The sequence below is a fragment of the Centruroides sculpturatus genome, unplaced genomic scaffold (genome assembly GCF_000671375.1).
Source record: "Centruroides sculpturatus isolate CEXI.00-Female unplaced genomic scaffold, Cexi_2.0 scaffold184, whole genome shotgun sequence".
In the NCBI taxonomy this organism is placed as follows: domain Eukaryota; kingdom Metazoa; phylum Arthropoda; class Arachnida; order Scorpiones; family Buthidae; genus Centruroides; species Centruroides sculpturatus.
Window position 1 is genome coordinate 769,400 of NW_019384494.1, and position 7,736 is coordinate 777,135.

The following is a 7,736-nucleotide window of genomic DNA, read 5'->3' on the forward strand; positions in this document are numbered from 1 at the left end:
TCGGTATACGACTTAATTCAATTATACGCGCCATCTATAAACAAGTAGCACTATCGGTGTACTAGACCAGACTAGACATTCACGGTGCCATGGTTTATTACTTTGTTAAATTTCTTCTGATTCTAATTTGTAAGTAAAATTTATTATTTTTATTAATCATGAATTGCAAAAAGGCAAATAAAAAGCAACAGAAAACTAAACAAAAAAAAAATGACTAGAATTACAATGGAACTGAAAAAAGAGATTGTCGAGAAATATGAATGTGGCATGCGTGTTCGAGATTTAACTGTTGCGTACCGTATTCTGAGAACGAAGATATCGACAATCGTGAAAAATAAAGACATTATTAAATCTGCTAACGTTGGGAAAGGAGTTAAATCAATTTCTAAACAGAGATCGAAGACATTAGATCATGTTGAGAAATTGCTTTTGCTTTGGGTAACTGGAAAACAGTGTGCTAGAGACAGCGTATCAGAAGCAATTATTTGCGAGAAAGCTAAAAAGACACATGATCTCATGAAAAATCAAGCAGGAACTAGCCAGGAAAGCGAGGTGTTTAAAGCCAGCCATTTTTTAAAAATTTTTTTACGTGAGAACGGATTAATCATTTTTACATTACTTCTTATGGGAAAGGTTGGTTTGGTATACGTACTATTCTATATAAGTCCAAACATCGGGAACGGATTAAGGTCGTATACCGAGGTTCCACTGTATATTTACTCCAGTAAGTTTAGTATAGTTTATTAATTTTTCTAGGCATAGTCACATTTAAATATAATGAATTTTTTCTGATTGCTTATTTATAATTCCAAATTAAACCAAATAATAATAAAAGAAAAAAAAACATTTCATACTTTATTCTTAATGAATAAAAAAAAATAATTTACTAGAAAACAATTTTCGTAAAATTCATATTTTCCAAAATAAAACAAAGTTATAGCTATTTTTTTAAAACTAAATGAAAAATGCAGTCATATTTCTCTAATTATTTTTATTATCTATAAATTAACTTTAAAGTCCACAGATGGCGCCAGCGATACTCGTAGTACTCTTACAATAGTTCTACGACTGTGTTATGTCAATATTTTTTTTTTTTAAGTGAAGTGCATTTTCTTGGCCTTAGTCTGTATGGTATTATATAAGTAAAAGTCATAATAAATCACATAATGGAATGAGTAATCTAGAAGTCACGTGACGCAAAGACAACTCGGTAGCAACGTCATTGTGACTTGGGAGCGAATGTCTCTGGAGAGTCATTAGTCTTTTGACGTTTTTGATCATATGAATGGACAATTTCGGGATCTGGCATGATATAGGAAACTACAGTTTAACCTACAACTCTTTTCCAGGAACATGATCTTAAGAATGGTACTGAGTTTTTAGAAAGAGGATGCTCACTTCATGATGGTCTTTAGAACCTAAGTGGCAAAGCAGTTCTGTTCTCTTGAACACTGGAAGTTCTGTCACAGGTTTACTCTTCACCAGGACGGGCTGGCCACAAGGAGTTTTCTGAGTTTTCTCCACATCTGTAACATCTGAATAGGGGCCAGTTACCCTTAAAAAGACCACCCTGAAGGCTTCCCCCTAGGCAGATCACCCAAGTGTTGAGTTGCCATAACTTAATAAACAAACAAACAAGTAAAAGCAGAGATCTGTATATGGAAATTTGATAAATTAATTTTAAGTTTTTTCGTAATGTGATGCAAATATGACATTATACTTGTGTCCAATTATCGGGATCACCTGTAGGAACTACATTAATTAACAGTTAACAGAACTATGAGTTTAGTAAACCTCTTTTGTGAGACAGGAACCTCCCGATATTTGCCTGTTACAATGAAAAAAATATATATATAAAAATATAAAATGTTTTTTTGTATATTGCAAACTTTTTTCCATATATGTTTTCATGATTTATCTCTAAAGCAAGATATAATACCTACAGGATGAAACAATGAAATGGAATGAAGAGGATGAAGTGTCAAATGCTTTTAGTATATATGATTTACATTTCTGTTTACAATTTATCATAATTGTTTTTAATAAGTTGAGATACATATAGAATAGATATGTACTGTAAACCATTATAATTTTGATATTGATCATATGTTGTCCACTTGTCCTAGATCATAAAATAGAAACAAACTGGATTACAGCTGAAAAGCCTGTAACTATCATGTTCTAATTATTTTGTTTATTTTCTCCAGAATAGAAATGAACAACTCCTGTGACTTGTAGGATTCTAATATGTGGCCACTGAGCCTTTGGCAATGTAATTTTATTTTACTGTTTACTGACATTATATGACCCTAATTTTAAGCTGATATTTGTGACAATGAACATTCAAACTAAACTTGATCAATTAAAAAGATGAGAAAAAACTATATATTACTAGCTTGCATAACATTAGCATGTGTTATTTTAGTACCTAGTGTATGGGCAATTGTGGAATTGGTACCAACAGACTTAAAGCCTGTTACTCTGTAAGAATAAGCATGCAGCCTGCCAGAAGCCAGAGCCGGCCCTACCATAGGGTGAACGGAGCAGTCGCTCCAGGCGCTAAGTCCTAGGAGCTGCCTCATTGGTATAGAAAATTAAAGAGTATAAATTAGGGGCAACCAAGAGGGGCGCCATAATGGGATCTCGCTCCATCCTAAAACTTGCCTCGTGCCGGCACTGCCAGAAGCCTATGATGATCACTTTTGGCCTACATCCAGAAAAGGCTGTTTATGTGTCCTAGAAGAATTCCATGTTAAATTACACACGAAATATTAAGAAATCTACCCAAATTTTAATATTTTAATTAAAATATAACTCATATTACTGAAATATATTCCTTAAGTACTGTTTTGAAAAAATAGTTCATGTTTTGAAAATAGAAGTACTTTCCATCATTAGACAGACAAAAGATTTAATAATAAGATTAAGTAACTGAACTATTTAAAACAAGCTAAATTGAATATTGTGTTGACTATGTCAGTAGCTAATTATAATATAAAACTTTACATTTCTTAGATTACCCTCTAGATTATTCTTAGGATGGAAATAACTGAAAGTGTTAAGTATAATAAATTAATTTTTTACTGTGACATGAATTATTTGGGAATATAATTTAGTAATATGAATTGAATACTTTGGAAAATAATACTGATGTCTTAAAATACTGAAATTTTTATATGCAATTGATTGATGCACAAGTGGTCAAGTTAATGAAATTAGCCTGCTTTCTAAGAATGCAGATTTGTCTAGATTGAAGCCTCAGAAATATTCATGGATTGTTTCAGCAGAATTGTCTTCATTTGTGTGGAACTTTGCATTTGCACAAGGCTCTGCATTTAGAGAGCCTTGCACTTGGTTAATGCATTGCGCTAGGCATTTTCAAAAAGACTGCATTTATACTTTGCACAGGCTTCACAAAATATGCAGTTGATTGTGAATAGTTAGATCTATGTATGTTAGGCTCTATATATATATATATATATATATATATATGTGTGTGTGTGTGTGTTTAAAGGTGTGAGTCAATGTTATGACTAATATCTAATATCTAGCATGTACACTTGGCCTAATATGTCAAAAGATATATCCACTTTTGTAAATAGCTGTGGGGTATGCCAGTTTAATAAAATGAACCATTGTTGAAAGTACGGAGAGTTGTCCCACTTCCCAGCCACAGATCCTTTCGATGTTATAGCAATTGATACAGTAGGAGGTTTTAAGGGATACAATTCGAAGAAACAATATTTACATCTGACGATCAACTTTGTCACTCAGTATTTATGGACATTAAGCTCCAGAACTCAAACTGCCAGGGACGTTGTGAACTTAATAAACAGTGTCATACAAATACAAAGACCAAAAATGATATTAGCAGACTGGTATGCAAGAATTAAGTCAAAAGAATTCATACGTTTTCTAGAAAAACAAGAAATAAAATTAACTTTTATATCTTCCAATTATCTGGCAAGTAATGGTTTATGTGAAAGGGTTAACCAAACCATCGTAACCCGGTTATGCTGCAAGATGAACAAAAACAGTTGGAGTAAATTACTGAAAACAGTAATGGAAGAATATAACAACTCCCCTCAGTAACGGATTTTTCACCAAAATATCTCATGTTTGGCATTCCATCATTCCCCCAAGTCATACCGAATGCTCTCCCGCCAGTCAAAGAAGCTAGAAAATTGGCTTATGAAAGTACTCAAAGGAAGCAGGAAGTGAATAAGAATTATTATGATAACAGATACCAGAAGGTAATGTTAAACCCAGGGACCTATTATTAGTTGAAAATAAAATTGCAATCATGCAGAAAAAATTAGAACCTCTCATGTCTGGCCCATATAGAGTAATAAGGCAAGTATCAAATGTACTACTGTATATCAAATAGAATGAGGAAAGAAGGGAAAACCGCCAGACATTGCCCATATATCCAAGTTACGTTTATACAAAAATCCACTCTTGGATCTACAAAGCAGAGGGATATAAAGGTGTGAGTTATAAAAGAAAAAAGCATCTGGCAACACCAGAACAGCAACAAGATCTGGCAACACTGAAAGAGAAGTTTTAAGAACGTGAAGGAAGGACCACATGTTAATGACAGAAATAAAAAGGCAGGAAAAGAAACTTACATATATATATAATATATATAAACATCCCAAAGCGTGATATATTAATAATAAACCAAATTATCACTGTAATTAATCAGGCTAATTAATTAGTAACTATTTCAATTATTAAATTTAATAAAAGATGGTGCCTTATACTTGTGGTTTTTGGGTTGTTGCTTTTATCTTTCGTCGCTGTGTGTGAAAGAAACGAACGAGACAAGATCGTAACAAAAACTAAACTTTTATTGTCCTTCTCGCGTACTTGGTACAGCACATGTCTCGACGACGAGGCTAACAAAGACAACTGGTTTTTGACGGTCTTGTGGGGTGAGTTCGAATTTATTCCAGGAAGTGATGAGTCATACACCCGGGGGTAATTGCTTGTATTTTACAACCGTTAAGGGTACAGATGTGAAGGGCGGCTTTCGCCACACACTTACCAAATTACTTAATAGTTAATACATTAATAATAGCACTTAATTAGCCCAATTAATTATAGCAATTGTTTGGTTTATTGTTAGGATCTGTTCCTCACTATACAACTTCCTCTATTTTGGGCCTGGTTGAATTCATGTTGACTGTGAGAAAGCTTTTTTCAGTATCCATGATGTTAAAAGTGTTATTAGGAAAATAAAATAAAAAGTTGTATATTTTATGTGATAAGGAAACATCCATAAATTATGTAACACTATTTTCATACATTTCAACTATCATCCCTCATTTATAACACTCCATAATGCTATTGTACATCCTCATTCTCAAAATCCCAACTCCTCTAAACCTGTTACCTAAATCTGTTGCTGTCAGGCCAGCGACAGATTTAGCTCCTTCTGGTTGACGCATGCGGCTATTTGGCCGGCTTTATAAATGGCTATGGATTCTAGCCATTTAAGATTGTCCTGGTGGGGTGTGCTGACAACTGTAGCTCTATGTATTGCTATGTATGCATCCGATCCAGATGTTGAAGCACAGTTTGATAGAGCTACAGTCATTGTCAGGACACCCCACCAAGACCACCTTAAATGGCTAGAATCCATAGCCATTTATAAAGCCGCCCAAGTAGCCACATGCATCAACCGGAAGGAGGAGCTAAATCTGTCACTGGCTTGGCAGTCCCTATTAGATGCCGACCCATGGCTACCTCCACCAGCTCACGACCGCGCATGTCAAGTGAGACTGACTTTGTCAAAATGACATTCGATCCCATCGAATTCCACACACACTGTTCATAAGCATTCCTAAGCTACTTTACCTGAGGAAGAACTAAGAGATAGTTCGAAAACATTTGTCACTTGCTATATACATCTTATACACGTTGCGCACCAGTAACAGGTTTAGGGAAGTTGGGATTTTACTCTGGTGCTGAACTTAGAATGAACTTTGTGGCTCATTCTCAAAATTATGTAATGCACATCCTCAATCAATTCACATAATTATACTAAGGAATAATACACAATATTGGGTACAGAAAATTAAATACATAAACAATACAGTATCTATACAACATTTCAGAAACAAAAATGAATCATGAGATCCTTGCAGTACTTAATGTTTTTGTAAATACCCCATCTCCTGTAATACTGCATAACCATTCACTTGTATCTGTGTCACGTAACTTTTATACAGCCCTTAAAATATTGTGGTATTTCAGGAAAATTAATGGAATAGTTAGAAACATATTATATAATACAATATACAAGGTCTGTTCAAAAAGTATCGGACCTTTTTATTTTCCGCGTAAACCAATGATGCGAGAGAGGCCTTCTTCGGTGGAGTTGTGGAGGGGACAGTCATGCACAGCCCTGAATTTTTTCCCGCCTGCAGNGATAGTTTGGCATATTATTAAAAACATCAGTCTTTGAGATAATTATAGATGTACAAAATTTGATTTTAAATAAGATATATATTAATGAATTATTTAAGGAATATGTTGTTTATTTTATATTACAGTTGAAGGAAATTCAAATTAACGTCAATTCCAGGAAAGGGAATTCATATACCTCAGTATTAGATGAGACGACAAATATTCCACTATATTTATTATGGAGTAATGGAATTATTGAAAAAATATATACAAATAACAATGATATTTCTAATATACTAAAAGGAATTGCTAGTAATTTTCAATTACAAACAATTGAAACAACTAGCACAGAGATTTCAGAGGTAAATTTACAATTTACATAGATATATGTATATTTACATACATGGTATACATGCTTTGTATATTAAAAATATTTTAAAATTAATAGGTAGATGTTTCTGGTGAATGTAAAATGAAATATAAAATAAATGGAAATAAAATTCAAAAACAGAAAGTTTTTTGTACTTATCCTGAAGAAGATTTACATCATTTACATTCTAACAAGGTTTGTATGTTTTTATAGAAATTTGTATATCCATTTTTTTAATAAATATGTCCATGAATTTCTCTTTTATTGGAATACAGAGTCATTAATACAGCTCCAAATACTTTTTCACTCCAGTTCATTGAATTTTAGAGGTTCCCACATAACTTACTATTGAATATTAGACTCTATTGTGTAAATGAACTCTCCAATAGATTCATAAAATTATTTGATAATACAAAGAAATAAATATATAATTTCATTTAATTTATAATATTTGTTTATTAGATTTCTTTCATTTAAATACAGTTTATACAAATTTTGTAACGTTATTATAATGCAGTTATAACATATTTATATGTGTATTATGATGACCTGACTACAGAATTGAAGCAAACTTTTCAATTTGTCAGATTGTACATTTAACTTTACTTAGTATGGAGATGTTTCATTTTGCCAGATTTTAATTAAATTTTTTCTTTAGGCAAGAGCATACCTGTAGTATAGTGATATTAGGCAATTTGTTCATAATTAAATTAAAGTAAATTATAAAATAACAGTTGTTAGTTCTTATATGTTGATTCAAGTGGTGTAGCTTTTTTAAATAAATTATTAAAAAATATATAACATAATTCAAATATTAGACTAAGGATATATAACATAATTCAAATATAGACTAAGGACTGTTATTAATTCAACATGAATTAATAACAATCCTTAACAATATTGGCTGAACATAAAATCATTTTTATTTTCTTCATTGATTTTTATGTTAGTCCTT

The 7,736-nt window shown here is 32.3% G+C and overlaps 1 long non-coding RNA gene across 1 annotated transcript; it reads left to right on the forward strand.

The window, feature by feature from the left end:
- The first annotated feature begins 6,552 nt into the window (after nucleotides 1-6,552).
- Nucleotides 6,553-6,891, forward strand: LOC111621874. The gene is made up of 2 exons (XR_002756143.1): nucleotides 6,553-6,773; nucleotides 6,860-6,891. It is a non-coding gene; the product is annotated as an uncharacterized LOC111621874 (long non-coding RNA).
- The last annotated feature ends 845 nt before the right edge of the window (nucleotides 6,892-7,736 follow it).